General features: G+C 41.5%; 1 pseudogene; it reads right to left on the bottom strand.

The window, feature by feature from the left end:
- LOC149792227 (uncharacterized) overlaps positions 1-15,952 on the bottom strand; it is a 62,816-nt pseudogene extending 46,864 nt beyond the window's left edge.
- Positions 15,953-16,437: the final 485 nt, after the last annotated feature.

Genomic DNA, 16,437 nt, shown 5'->3' with positions numbered 1-16,437 from the left:
CAAGAAGTGACTCCCGACAACGAAGTGTTGGTGTTTGAGCGCCTGTTTGGTACGTCCCCGACGAGGGCTGTCCCCAAGAAAAGTGGAATGTTGGCCGTAGGAGATTGGGTGCGCATTGGCAAAACCAAACGCACTTTCGACAAAGGTTACTTACCTAACTGGACCACCGAATTGTTTCGTGTCACTGGACGAGTGCATGGCCGTCATCCTGCCGTCTATAAATTGGAAGACATGAACGGAGAAGTGCTCAAAGGAACGTTTTATTTTGCCCGAGTTACAACGTGTCACCAAAAAAGAAGACGACGTGTACGACATCGAAAGCATTCTCGAACGCAGAACCCATAAAGTAGGCAAACGACGTGTCAAAGAAGTCAAAGTACGTTGGAAAGGATATCCACCCAGTTTTGATTCTTGGATTGACGCTTCGCAAGTCATCGACTAAAAAAAGAAGTGACCATCATGCCCTTTCACACAGACGCAGCTACTACGGCTACCAATCCTTCACCCAGTTCTTCTCTACAAAATTTACAAAAACAACCGTTGTGGGTGTGGTGCGGAGAACGTGTGCCTAAAACGCAAATCGTCTTTTTCTGCAAAATCTTCGTGGTGTATTGTGTCATCGGGGCAGCCATTGCCAATTTGAGTTTGCAACAAGGAGACAAACAATTGTGGACCATTTTATTAAGCAGTTGCATCGGTTACCTGCTTCCCAATCCCTCCCTGAAATTCTCCTCGAACGGGAACCACCGGAACGTTGTGTCCAGTGCCAGTGCCAGTCACCAGTCCAATAACAACCACAACCAGAACCCCATATTGGGCGGAGACACGCCTCTGACGTCCAGTAACCCCTCGGACAGCCACAGAACTCTGGAATTATGAGTCACCAAAACCAATTTTACTTAACCTTACCCACTGACAGTTCCATGGAGGTGTTTCCCCACAACATGTTGTGCTGTTACACGGCCAAATTACCTCAGGCCATCCCATTAGATCACGAAGCCCATTGGGAAGTGGCTTTAGTAGAAATCATTCACCCGACCCAAGTCCTCAATGTCCTTCCTAATCAAAATTTTTTTGATGTGGAAGTTCATGACGAACCATTGCAACAGTACTTGGATACCTATGGCAAATATGACAAGAAAACCCCTGGCACAAAAACTCAAAAGTACACCACCTATCACTTGTTCATTCCTCCAGGCTATTATTTTAGTGGTCAACATTTGGTCAGCACCATAGCCTCCAGGTTTAATGTCGTGTTTCTGAAAGCTTTGGAAAATGTCAAAAAAGTGTCACCATGGAATACCACAAAGCAGCTCGTCGCTTCTTAATGAAATTTGACGGGAGTAAAATCCTGTCCATTTTATTTTGTCCTGAATTGTTTGACATGTTGGGCGGAGACATTTACATGAGAATGGCCATGATCAAGAAAAAGGAATTGCCAATCATTTGCGACAACGAGTCTTTTAGCAAGTTATTTCGTGCCCCGGTAGAACTGAACCAAGGACTGAATTTGATGTTCGTGTATTCGGACGTGGTGGAGTACAACGTGGTGGGACACACCTCTGTGCCGTTACTGCGTGTCATTCCTTTCAAAGTGGATTCTGCCACGAACGCTGACGAGGAAGGTGGAAACACTTATCACGTCCACCGCGAATTTGTACATCCTCACTATTTGCCTGTCAGCAAGTCGTATTTGGACACGGTCAACATTGCTATAAAAGGAGATCTGGGACAAAATATTCCATTCACCAAAGGAAAAGTCACGGTGAAACTCCATTTTCGAAAACGGTTCTCTCACGATTCGTAAGTCATGTATCCAGTGTACCGAGGGGTTGCTCAACAGCGAGGACACGGTTTAGTAGATATGTTAAAATCGGCTTTTCGTTCGGTGGCCCCGGTGTTGAAACCGATGGTGACACGCGGATTGCACGCCTTGAAAGATGCGGCACTGACGCAAGGCAAAGAATTTCTCCAAAATGTCATCATCGACAAACAAAACCCTAAAGAAGCCTTCATGAGGGCTGGCAAAAATGTCTTGCTGGAAACGGGCAAAGACATTTTGGGTCGCCGAGACACACCTATAAATGCCCTGCACGCTACCGAGTCAGGCATTCAGCAAGGACAAGGCAGAAAGAGACGACGAAGAAAACACCTTTTCACCAGACTTCACACGACTAAAGCTAGAAAGACCAAGAAAAGAAGAACCGTTCGAGACTTAGACGTTTTCGATTATTGAGAAAGAACAAAAAAATGATGCACCGAGAGTCTTGCGCTTGTTCCAAGTCGGAACTGGATCTGTTTGCCATGCCCCCCACCATGATGACGATGCAAGAATCCCAATGGGTGGAATTTCACCCGGTCTCCTCTTTGACAGATTCCGCTCCCATCGAGTTTGAAATCAAAGGACAGCCAGAAGATTACATCGATCTGAATAGCAGTTACCTATACTTGAAAGTGAAAGTGATCGAACCACCCAACGCTAACCTAGACAATGATGATGCAGTAGCTCCCGTCAACAATTTCATGCATTCCTTGTTTAGCGAAGTGGACTTTTACTTGAATAACAAACTGGTCAGCAGCAGCATGGATACTTACCCTTACCGAGCGTACCTGGAAAATCTCTTGACGTACCGAAAAGAAGCCAAGAACACTCATCTGGATGCTTGCGTGGTATGGAAACCTGACAAAGCGACTAAGTTCAACAGCCTTACACTTGCCGGGGATGCTCAAAATACAACGGGATTTGTAGAACGACGAACGAAAATTCATCTAAGTCGTAGTTTAGAACTGACGGATCGCTTGCATCTAGACATGTGGTTACAAGAAAAGTATTTGCTGAACGGGGTGGATGTCCGCCTGAGACTGAATCGCAGCAGTGCCGCTTTCCATTTGATGGCTGCTGATGGTTCCACTTACAAAACCATCATCCAAGAAGGCAGACTCTACGTGCGTCGTGTGGAAGTGTTACCTAAAGTGGGAAACGACGTCAGTCAGACGTTGAGCAGAACGACCGCCAAGTATCCGATACGTCGCGTGGAAGTGAAAACCTTCACCATTCCTGCTGAATAGCGATCCATGATCGAAGATCATCTGTTCCACGGACAGTTACCCAAGCGTTTGATCGTTGGTATCGTCAAGAATTCAGCCTTCAACGGAGCCTACCATGAAAATCCTTTCAACTTTCATCATTACAATGTGTCCAAGATCGAAGTCAGTCGCGATGGCAAGACCTTGTGTACCCGACCCTTTGAGCCTAACTTTGGTCACAGGAATTATTTGAGATCGTACTTGTCCCTGTACGAAGCCACCGGACAGTTAGGAACCAACACCAGTCACGGCATTACGTACAAGGATTATGCAGGAGGCTATGCTTTGTGGGCTTTCGATTTCACTCCAGACCAAGGCAGCGACGAGGGACATTTCCACCCTATAAAATCCGGCCAAATTCGTGTGGAAATTCAGTTTGCGAGTCCACTGGATGCAGGGAACACAGTGAACGTCATCCTGTATGCCGAATTCGATAATACCATAGAAATCAACAGTTTGAGAGAAGTCATTCTAGATTATTAGAAGCTATGGAAGACTGTTATTCCTCTTTACCTAGTGAAGAAACTTTGAACATGAAATGTGAGGAGACCGTGGAAGAAGAAGAAGATTCCCAAGACGAAGAAGTGATCATGATGAAGTCGAGATGGCCAGAACAAGAAGCCCATTTAGTCTCCTGTTTTGCTACAGTTCTGACAGATGTAATGAAAGAATTGATCAAGGAAGAGTGCTATGGATGTCACAACAATCATCCCAGTCAAATTCAACACGACAAATGTCTGATGCTGAGCCAAGAAGAAAAATTGGACGAATATCTGGACAAAGCTTGGGGTGTCATCGAGATAGAATTCGTGTTGAACGAGTGGTATAAAGGCTTGGATAAACATTCTTCTCCTCCATTAACGTCTCTGGAGCGCCGTCGCATCGAATCTCTCTTTGACCAGAATAAGAAGTCGGAGCCAAACGCCTTTTACTTGTCAGACATTTTCAAGCAAAAGGTCAGGATCGAATTGATGACTTATCATTACCTGTGAAGAAGAAAAAAAAACATGGATACCTGGGAACTTTATTACCTTTTGAACCACAGTTCGTATACGGCTTCTTGGAATCCTGTCGTCTGTGCTAAAGATGAACTCCCTCATCGCAAACCTCAAGACCATCTAGCTTACGTGATCAACACAGACGACAGTCATCTCCCAGGAACCCACTGGGTAGCCGTTTACTTTCCTCAAGAAGGATGTGTGGAATATTTCGATTCGTACGGATTGCCCCCTTTGGAAGACGATATCATTGACTTTATGAGAAGAAATGCTCAGACCACCCGATTCAATAATGTGAAATTACAAGGCACAGATTCCTTGGTGTGTGGACAATATTGTGTGTATTTTCTGCATCATCGCAGCCTGGGCTATTCCTTAGAACATTTAGTGACTCATTTTGATCCTCGTTCTTCTTCTAGAAACGATGTGAAAGTAGATCGATGGTTTTGTGACCATTATGCTTATCTTTTGTCTCAAGCTAGGAAACGTAGTGTCCATCAATGGCCTAATGACTTCCAACAGTGGAAATCACAATTTCATTCACAACGTTGTCAACCCTGTTTAAAGTAGAGTGTAAATTGAAAAAAATGTTAGTCATTTGAAAAAAATGTTTGATGTTATATTGTTGGATTATTGTTAAAAAATGTTATAGTTGTTGGTTAGTGTTAAGTGATTTTGAATAAAAAAATGCTCTGTTTTGAAAAAAAATGCCTTTGTCTTTTGTTTGGCTATAAGAATGTTGATTCATGCTCTTTGACTTCTTACTATCCCTCTCATGACACTCATTGAACGTTCCGGCTCGAAAACCGTGGAGGGATGTTTTCCTTCACGTCCGCGCTTTGACTTTCAGAACCGGGGGAGTTTCCAGTCTAACCATCCATTGTCGACTCATCCTCCCACGAAGATGTGCTCCAAACTAGCTAAGCTAAACGAAGCCTACGTGAATTTGCATAGGGTCAGACACAGTCTGATACCGAAGCCAGAAGAGATAGAGAATGTGAGAATGTTAAAAGTCACTGAAGACCTAATAGAAGAGCTCTTCAGAGAAGAAGTGAACAGGGAGAAAGAAGAATGGACAGAGAAGTACAGACTTCAGAGACAGCAGCAACAGCAACAACAACAACAACAGCGGCAGCAGCAGGAACGTGAACCTGACAGAGGCTTTGTCGATTGTCGTATCGACACCAAAGAGTTCTTCTCTTTCCGAAGAAGCAGACCTATCGTCAGAAAGTCTATCCTCAGAGGACGTCGCATTCTTAGAAACTAAAAGATTGCCATAGCAAACAAAAAACAGCCCTTTTCAGGGCTACCCAATACTCTAGAAAAGAAATAACAATCGATTTGCCATTGTGTGTAGGTAGAGTAGTGTGAATATAAACAGTGACTATTTTGTGATGTGAGTGTATGTGTTTGTGTATAGGATTGTGTGTTTGTAAGTGCTCACGTACGTTGGTGTGGATAGTAGATTAAAATCATGTTTTTTGGGGTTTTTTTTGCTGTTTGACGTGTGGGAATAGTAGATTTGGGTTTGATTGCTTTGCGTATGTGGATAGTATATTCAAGTGATTAATGAAATTTTTTAGAATAGTAATGGGTAGTATAAAAAAGTGAGTGAGTGTTTCTTTTAGGTCCGCGCGTTGTTTGGTCATGATCTAGGTAAGATCAATTTTGTTTTAAAAAGCCTGGGGGATGAGGCTCCTTTTCCTTCCCCCAGGAGTAATTAAAAATCACGCAGTGCGTGAATAAAAAAGTGGTACATGTTCAAAAGAACGAAAACCACTATAATCCAACTAACTAACTAACTAATTTTGTTTTAGGGGGATGTTTTCCATCACGTCCGCGCTTTCAGTATAAATTGAAACTCGCTTGGCAGTCTAGCTGCCCTGTTCATTCGTTGACAAGACAATGAATACCAGAATTTTGAAACTGCTAGAACTCCAGATGCACCTGGAATATGCCAGGCGCATACTAAATGAACTGGCCGCGGAGGCCATTGTCGAAGAGGCAAGGATGAAAGAGGAGGAGGAAAGAAGAAAAAAAGAAGAGGAGGAAAAGGAGAGAGAAAATTTCAGAATCCCAGAGACAGAAAATTGGGATTCTGAAGCCACTTATCCCGCCTCTGCACTCCCAAGAAGAAAGGTAAAAGGAGACTGGGGAAGAAGATGTGTGTGCGGTGCCAGGCCTGGAAGGTGCCATCATTAGATAGGTGCATCTGGAGTTAAAAAAACAAACAGCCCTTTTTAGGGCTACCCAATACTCTAGAAAAGAAATAACAATCGATTTGCCAATGTGTGTAGGTAGAGTAGTGTGAATATAAACACTGACTCTTTTGTGATGTGAGTGTATGTGTTTGTGTGTTTGTGTTTGTAAGCGCTCACGTACGTTTGTGTGAATAGTAGATTATGGGTTTGTTTATTGTTTCTTAGCGTATGTGGAGAGTATAGTTTGGGTTTTGTAACCTTTCACGTACGATTGTGTGGATAGTAGATTATGGATTTTGTTTTAATGATTTGCGTGTGTAAATAGTAGTTTTGGGGTTTGTTAATTGTTGCTTCACTTATGTGAATAGTATATTATATGAAATGAGAAAGTAGGGGATGTTTTCCTTCACGTCCGCGCGTTGTTTGGTCATGATCTAGGTAATATCAATTTTATGTCTTAGGGAATGTTTTCCATCACGTCCGCGCTTTCACTATAAGAACCCACAGTATTCATCGTTCAAACCATTCTACAGAGAAGATGGCTTCAAACCACCTCGATAAAATGCAAACATTGCAAGACGTCCTGGACAATTTGGGCATGATGGAACAAATGCCAGTGAGACTAAATGAAGATCACTATTCTTATAGCCCCATCGAGTGAAGATGGAGATTAACAACTTAAGAAAAGTAAAGGAAATGATAAGTGCTGTGATGAAAGAAATAAAGGAGGAGAAGGAGGATGAAGAGGAAAGGATAAGGATAAGAACATGGAATGAAAAAATTGAAAAAGAAGAAGAAAATGAGAAGAGGAAGAAAGAAGAGGAGAAGAAGAAAGAAGAGGAGAAGAAGAAAGAAGAGAAAAAAAGGAAGAAAAGAAGAGAAAGAGTGTAGGAGAGAAAATAAGAAGTTGGTGGAGAAATAGAAAAAATTAGAAGCCGAAGAAACCCAAAGGCCCTTTTCAGGGCCACTCATAGGTCTCGAAAAGAGAATGACTTTCGATTGCCTACCCTTTTTTTAATTTTTTTTTTAAAAAAAATTTAAATTCCCCTTGTCCCTAGACAGACCCAAACTCTATTCCCCATGTTCAATTCCCCTTGTCCCTAGACAAGCCCAAACTCTATTCCCCATGTTCAATTCCCCTTGACGCTAAAGTGGCCCAGGGATTTTTCTCCATGTTCAATTTCCCTTGACGCTAGAGCGGCCCAGGGTTTTTCTCCATGTTAAATTTCCCTTGACGCTAGAGTGGCCCGGGGGGGGGGGGGGTCTGTAATGCTAATTCCCATTGTCGCTATGGTGGTCCCCTTCACTACTAATATAATTATACTCAGCTTGTATTAAAGGATGCGTAATGTTGAAGTAATAATAAATCCATGAGATTTTTCTTGAAGTACACTAATTTATGTAGTAGACTGCTTATTATGATAATCCTATCATACAAGCAAACACATGTGAGCGCAAGCGTAACGTATATCATTACATTCGTACTTAACCGCGTCTCGTGTACTACATGGCTCAAACATTAAGATTTTAGTTGTTTTTTATGGGGAGTCGTAGAACTCTGTGGGATTTCGTGTAACGTACGATGCTGTCGACGATAACGTTGGCGCAGAGGATGATACTTGTTTTCTCGCAGTGAGGAACCAAAGCTTCGGGACCAAAAGTCTGCAGAGAATAGGAAGGCTCTTGAGGGATCCTTCGGCAGACTGGAAGGGTGGGTCATGCGTGGTGGATCAGTGACCTTTCAAAGAAAGCTGCTGAACCGGAAATACGTCGTAATCATCAAATGAAGGCCATGAGATACATTGTTTCATTTTCATCATTCTTATTCGTATCACTATATGAGTTACATTAATAAATAAATGTCGCTATATGAGTGAAAATGAATAATATATGCACCCTACTGGAGAATGAAAATATATTATTCATATTTTTGTAAATTTTTTGTATATTTTGATCACCTTTTGGAACATAATCGTGCCTTGTTCATACTGGTGCATAAATCCTATAATTTGATATCCATGGCAACATAATCATACCTTGCTCATACTTGTACATAAATCCTATAATTTGATATTCATGGCAACATAATCATACCTTGTTCACACTTGTGTATAAATCCTATACGTTGATATTCATGGCAATAGAATCCTACCTTGTTCACACCTGTGTATAAATCCTGTAAGTTGATACCCTTGTTGATAGATCATACATTTTGCATTCTTGTGATTATTTTCTGATCAGTTCTATTGGGGAACAATATAATTTCCTTATATCAGTTATCAAACTCGGTGCGCATCATTCTGTTAAGTCCATTGTTGGACTTTATGCGCACAACTATTATGTCACATTCATTCATCGTTCAATAACAATTATTAATAAAAAATCTCTTTCAAGAAATTGCTTTCAGCGTCTTCGCTAAATCCAGTCCTAACCCATATTCATCCGTAACAGACACAAATCACCCTCTTGCACTTGCCATTATTTTAAGCGATTAGATTAAAGAACTGACAGGGCGATACAAAGTTTTAGTTCATTGTTCTTTTCATAACATTGCTGGAAGTTATAACCACAATATTCCACAAATACACGGTCAGTAACGCACTTCTTCTGCCATTTTAGGCTCTGGCTTGACACTGACGACGATTGCGAAATAGGAAGCATTGTCTTTCATCAGGGCTTCCAGCAAGTTACTAACGCGCAGTTGGTCACGTTTACTCTTGGCAGGAAGTTATATAAGTTATAACTCGTGTCCATTGTTGTGGCTAACACTCGGAGTGGAAATCGAAACAGCATCAGTAGAAATTCAGTCTTCTTCAGTGGTGTTATTTTCCTCTCTCACTGTTCTCTTGAGTAGTGTCTTCCTCAAATCGATAACGTTTCCAGTGCCAAGATCAAAAGGAGGCATATCAGTAGTTACGATGTTACGAGGTTCTTTAATATAATGAAATAGCACATGATTGGAATCAGGAAAAACGGGTTTGAGACCAACCTTTTATCTGTCGATCTTTAAGGGCCTCTGTCGCGACAATTGAGAGGCTGAAGAAGTGTCCATCTATAAGACGCCTAGCAAATAACAATTTTGACATCGTTGACAGCTTCAGTCCATCGGTGACATAGGCTAGTAGTGCGTGAACGTAGCACTGAGTGTGGGAAAATTTAACATCTGCAGAAGCTACCTACATACCGTTTGTATTGTTTCTCACCAAGACGCTCAAAGAGGAAAGACCAAAGTCGACTGAGATTGACTTCAGGCTCCCTGCAATGTTTACAGGTGTATTACGATTCTCCGGTGGCTAAAGAACTGAACTTCAGCTCCCAGTTGTTATTTACTTAGTGCCCATTGAAACTCACTTGTAAGTAGCTGTGAAGTACTAAACTTGTCCATATATCGGATATCAGTGAAATAGGCTTGTCCATATGTTCGCCAGTGAGTGACTGCTTCTCTACATTGCAAAGTAATTGGTAATATTCTGATACAATATGATGCGAAAGCAGTTTATACTGAAAATTAAGGGCAGAAACAAACTTTTCAATACACCCTGATAATACTCTTAGGAATGATCAACTTCATACATCAGTTCAATATGTCTGGTTATAAATTCCAACCGCTGTGCAGATGTAGTTGGTGCCCATATTATTTTGCACAAGAAAAACTCTCCCTTACGATGTTTCGTCTCCTAGATTCAAGCATATATATTTTAACTTCGTGTTGTTCCTTAAAGAGAAAGCTACTCCTCTTTAAGTAAAATCACGTTCTTACAATTTTAATGTCATAGCCTTTAAGACTTACAGATTGCAGCCTTCCTCACTTATTCCATTATGATATGTCAACTAATTTGTACAAAACCTGGCAGTGATTGCCATAAAAGGGAAACTGAAGATGACATTTGAGATCACCATCAATGATATTTTTAGCAACATTCTTTTGTTAGACCCGGATATCGTGGGAGGTTGGGTCTAAGCAGGCTTCTGGTGGTCTTGGTAACATAACAGAAGACGGACTAATATCATCAAAACACCAGTTAGCGACGCGGTGTATCTATGGGATGCGGTCAGGAGTCGTGGTCTGACGAGGAACAAACACGTGTGCATTGATGTCATAGGGGCATACAGAATCGTGTGGACGAATTTGCTTCAACACCTATTACGCGGTACCTGACCAACGATATAGAGGCGGAATCCAACGCTTGACCTGGAAATACTCAGCAGGTACCATCGGCAATCACCGTATATAAAACCGTTTTGGACATGGCCACTAGACCGACAAACAGCGACGCACAAAACTAAAAACCAGACGATAATGTAGTAAGGTTCTTAGCAAGCTGTATAATAAAGCTATTGCTAAGTCCATGTCACGTAAAGTGACAAACGTGCCTTCCAGAGCGGCGTTGGAGCAAGAATATATTGCAGCATAATCAGTGACGATAGTAGTCTCATGTTCGGAGAAACGCTAGGCAACATAGTATATGTAGCATCACACCAGGGATGCCAGTAAGGGTTGATTTTAGTCAACAGCATCCAATGACAAATTACGTTATTAAAGAAAGACTCGTACATCATAAACATCATAGCCCACATACACGCTAGCGATCAATATGCCTAGCGTAAAGCGAATGAACGCCCTGCTCAGGGAGAATCAGTCACTGAGAGTGAATACGATGATATGCTTAAGGCAGTACTAACCGTCCGAGCACGGCAGTTAACCTCAGAAGCTACCAGGCGACCCATGCCAGATCATAGAACGCAAAACCCAACACTGGGTCTAAAGCAGCAACTAGACTGTTTCCAAGGCAGACACCTATACCAGCCCAGAGGCTCTCCAAAGCGTGTAAACGACGGACCAGGCGGAAGGAAGACAGAGAAGCAATGTTCTCTCCATAGCGTCGTCGACTATGAAGCCGTAATACCACGAGGCCATCCTGTAGAAGTGGATCTCTCCAAAGTAATCAGGACCACGAACCTCGATTAATCAACATCCTGACACAGGACGTTAGAGGAAAGGGTGTCAGGTTTAACCTTAGTGTTAAGGCTCAGCTAGAAGTGATTGTAAAAGATGGGAGGCTATCTCTATGCCGGCCTATTTATCAACCAGCCAAACAGAAGTGACACTCCTCTCTGATGACCTGAAGGAACTTGTAGCTAAGGCCAAACCTAAGATCGAAGACGGATGAAACATTTACTAACAATATTTGAGGTTGTCCGCTTGTCAGAGATTGTTATGTATATTCATATTGTGTGCTTGACCATTGTCCGTGCTTGAGTGTTGTGCATGCCTGATTTTTTTTCTTCATAATTCTAAAACGTAAACAAGATGTTTATTAAAATTTCAATTCAAGGCCTAACTTTGCTTGCGAACTTAGAATGTTCTGAAAATGATCTAGCTGAGAATTTGGTGGAACTTTCCATCTGAATTTGGGAATTTCAGAACTTTCTATTGCGTTTCAGGTCAGCCAAATATTGAGACAGATAGTGTAAACAAATATTCATACCTGTTTCATATCAGTCTTTGATAATTGTTACGAGTCTATGCTCTTTAAATAAGTAAACGAAAAAAGTGAAAAGCAACAAGCTTTGTAAAATTCAACAAATAATGTATTTCCCTAGAATACAAAGCAAAAATGGAACAAAAAGGAACGTACGTATTACAAATTAATCCTAAATAATCCTAGAATTACAGACTCAAGTCCTAATAATTTAAAGTCCTGAATAAAATTCAGTAGAAGTCCAAATTAACTTTTAAAAAACTGAAGGTGATGATGTGTCTGTGGTAGCTTTTTGAGTACTGATGTACCAACACTATTTTGTTGTGTAAGATTAATATGATTCAAGGTCTGAATTCACAATCAATTCCTGTGAATGTCTCTATCCAATAATTGTTTGAACACTTGTATTTTCAGAAAAAATCAATTGAATTCAATAATTTGAAGAAAATAGAGACAAGCACAAAATATTACTTGACAAAACGTATAATACAACTTGACTATTGCGCTAGAATTAAAGAAGGAATTAATTTTCACTTCAATGACAAGATTATATTGTCTTCTACTCAACCTTTGGTCGCAAGTAGCATTCTCTACATAAAAAATATTACCTAATAGAAAATAACCTTCTAGAATGATCCTGATGTTTATAAAATAAAAATATTAGTTATTATTAGAAACCTATTACTAAAATTAAATATTGAACCTAGAGTATATCAGATATACCAGATTATTTCCAAAAAACTTGACCTAGACCCAAATAAACATATTTACTTTTATCAGTAATGATCCTGATATGAAGTCCATACACATGAATAATATTTTAGCTATGTATTATTGTTTACTGAATAAAATAAAACAATAAATTCAGGTCAAGCAGAAATGAAATCAATTTTGGACAAGATCAAGTCCAAATACAATGTTACAATACACTAGCATGTAATGAAATATAAAAATAAAAAACAAACAGTGTACATTAAACATACATAACATAATATATAATCAGAGTTTGCAATTATATTCAAATATAATTTGAGAGGAATTTTGTTATTTAAATTATTTATTTGAATTACAAAGTGCCGATTGTCGTTTGGACAGGATATTATTTTGGAATTATTCTTAAGACAGTCAAGGCTAGTGAATAATCAGCGCATTCAAGAGACTATAGGAATTCGTTTGAACATTTTATACGTTTGGACTTGATAGGATATTTGGGATTATTTGGGACATAATTCACAATACCGAAAGAGTCTTTATATTTTAACTTCTCAACTTTGAGAAACAAATTTATGTGTTTCATTTTACTAAATTCGTTGATTTCGCTAATTCCTGTTAATAATTTATTATCTAGAGTCGTAACATGGCATGGCGTAGTAGAACAACTAGAAGCGTAAGTTGATGATGTTTGACAAGTTTGTCTCTACAAAGGATAGCCTGCGATCCATCGGCCAACATCCGAGGAAATTCTTCTGGACTATGTGATCATCAGTGTGGCTCACACCTAACGCCAAATCCCGTAGTTGATGGGCGGCGACCGAAATGTAAATCTTGGATCCACAGATCAGCCATAAACAGCGGAATCTTCCTGATCTACTACTTAGACCTGGACCACCTTGATCTTGTGGATTAGTCGGTGGTGGATATGTACTTCACTGCCAACGTTGCCCACGTCGCTAGCACTGCCTTTGAGGCCATTACCGTCGTTCTATCAGAAACAAACTATACCGCTCGAATGGGCTTCAGAGTGAATGAGAGTAGTCGACGTTCCGTCCGATCACACAAAGCTCAATGTATATACATATACACATGATGCCAAACAAACGACACCTTGTGTCCCTCATCTAGTGCCAGATGGACAAACTCGCCACGCCCTTGACAGCCTGCGTATGAGCGCTGAATAGCTCCAAGGTCGTCAACCTTCTATAATGACGGATTCTCGGACCAATCTTCTCCAGACTATCCGCACGGCTGAGCGGCGTCGACTTTAATCTTTCCGTCACTTCCTAAAAGACCTTGCTAAAATAAGGTGTATCTTTCCATTAACAGTTTTGCTCCCTTCCCTTGCAAAAGCGAAAGTAATTCTAACCCTTGTGGCTGCGTTTTTAGCACTGCTGGTCACTTGGAAGCCCAAATGTATATGGGAAAGCGTTGCTGTCAGCAGGTAAGAAAGGTAGAGGCTTCTGATTCTCTGATCGGCTTGAAGAGCCTTCTCCAACTTGGACCTGCTATGACCTGCCACTCTCCTGAAGCACTTCACAGTCGTCTACATGCGAACGATCTGTAGCGATTGCCGAGGATCGACGGACTCGAGGCCGGCATAGTTAACATCGATACCTCTTAATCGCTGGGTCCCGGTTTACTCAGTGGTCTAAGGCGTTCGTCTTTGCAGATCACTGACACCTCACCTCTGACCGCGCAAGTCTTAGTCTCAACTTGGCCAGCGTTGGTATGCGAGAATGTCAGTTGTTTTCCTGTCTGCATATTGTTCTTGCAGAGGTTTTCCAGGGTTCTTCCTCCATCTAAATACACTATCATACCATATATCGAGATCAAAGTGATGGTGGCGCTGCATCGCCTTGCGATGAGGCGACCTATTGGCCTTCCACTCGTCTATTCGAACCTCCCTGTCCTAAAATAACATGGCGAGGAAATATATGGCCACGCAACCATCAAGGTGTTGAAACCGTTGAATGGCGATACGACACCCCACTTGCTGTTGGGAACTGCGCTGTCTCTGTCCAGTATGTTACTTTAAAAGCACGCCAGCTGTAGCCATATTAGTCATGCCGTAGACATCTTCTGGCGTTCTGAGAAAGACAAGGCAATACCCGGAGCAACTGCGGACCTCATACAGTATGTCACCTAGGCTAGGCCTGCTGATAGCAACCTCTTCGGCACCTCTGATCCGAACGACCTGGTTGTTATTTGTCGATAACTTCGGAAACATAGAGGCCTTTTTAGTGGACTGTTTCTCGTCGTTGATTCGATAGATTTGCGTTGAGCTGGTAGGTCACCTCATCGACTTACTGGCTAATGACACATTGTGCTATGGCGGCAAGCCGGTCGATAGGCCACAGACATAGGAGACTGTTCGAGGTGGGCCCTACTCAAGGTAGCTAACATCACCCAGCAACAAAAGTCCGCAAAAAGATTATACGTTGACCACTAAGGCACAGATTTAAAACTAAATACGCTGACGATAAAGACCCGGAGATTAGAAAAGAACGTCAGTGATTAGAATCTGGCTTTACAAAAGTATTCAGATGACACCGATATGACTGGAAACTACAGTTTTATCGTGTAGTTAGTCGATCGATGGCAAAGTATGTTGATAAACAAGTCTCCCTCAGGGTGGTAAAGGCTGGTGTCACCCTGACCGGTCATTTAGATATGGCCTCACAGACAATTACATCCATACCAAACTCGGTAGCCTCTGAATTAGCGGAGACGGTATAATGGAACGACCAACAACTAGGGTGTTCCCGTTCAGGTCCCTCTAAGAATGAATGCGAACAAAATCATCGGGTTAGCAAAACTGTCGGGGCTTAGGACGCAGCAACCAAAGACAATGTTGATTACAATGACCGCGAAATGGTTTCATCTAAGCTAACCATATCTGTGATACAGTGTAAGGTCCCTTGAACATAAACGACAACATAATCGTGGGTGTATGGGAGCATTTCGGCTGCTACCAAAGCTTACGTTGACAGGACTAGTACTTCAACCTCCCTAGCCATTGTAACCATCCTCCAACATCCCATAATACTGCTAACAAGGCTTACGTACATGCGGATATGCGTCATACTAAATTCTCTATCTTGTTATCAGGCTTAGCCAGCTTCTTCTTGACTTCAGAAGACGTCAGGCCTCATAATAATTATTTCAGAGGCTTCCACAGAGTAGGCACTCTAAATATTCCTTACATTTTTATGCACATATGATGTAAAGGGGCTGAACCTTCACTTTACCGTTTTGAGGTTTTGGAATGCTCAGTGTGAATAATTTTAGCGCTCAAAAATGATCTTTCCGCGTACCTATAATAACTTTGTCTCCTACCAAGGATATGTCTGTTGGTAATCAGACAATTTTTTGCTCGTTGTATCCGCATAAAGGCCCAGCAATACAATCCGATAGTCTCGTTGGTCCTCCAGGGTGCCTCCCTGTCTGAGGATGAGTTCGCTCTCATTTTGGACGAGATAAATAATTATACTTAAGAGCGAGATAATGGTTTCTGCCAGAGTGGCCTATGCCGCGATGAACATTCACTGGTAAGGTTGACGGATCATCTGAGCTGGCACGTTTCATATGGTTCTCAAGCCCATCTGCATGCTCCATAAATTCTCCTTCGGGGTCTCTAAAGAAAACTTCGCGCATGGTATTTATGAAGGAGGAGGATGGAATATCAACATAATACAAGATAAGTGCCTTGAAACCAATATAATTAAGATCTATAATTTCGAGGCGAGTCAAATATATGTTAACGACCTCTGGAAAGTAAGGTATACGAGGTTTCTGATGGTTCAATGTAGTCGTCAACCTTCTCTTCGGGAAAGTCACCTGATTCTTCACAATCAAAGGTAATGCTTTCATCGGTGTCTTCCTGTTTACGCTTCAGACTGTCAATGGCGGTGTTCCATAGAGACACCACGGCTCTAAGTGCTGTGTTGGTGC

This window comes from Sinohyriopsis cumingii, chromosome 9 (assembly GCF_028554795.1).
Source record: "Sinohyriopsis cumingii isolate HCF-2022 chromosome 9, ASM2855479v2, whole genome shotgun sequence".
Classification (NCBI taxonomy): Eukaryota; Metazoa; Mollusca; class Bivalvia; order Unionida; family Unionidae; genus Sinohyriopsis; species Sinohyriopsis cumingii.
Note: the sequence above shows the minus strand (reverse complement) of the source record. Positions and strands in the feature narration are given on the sequence as shown.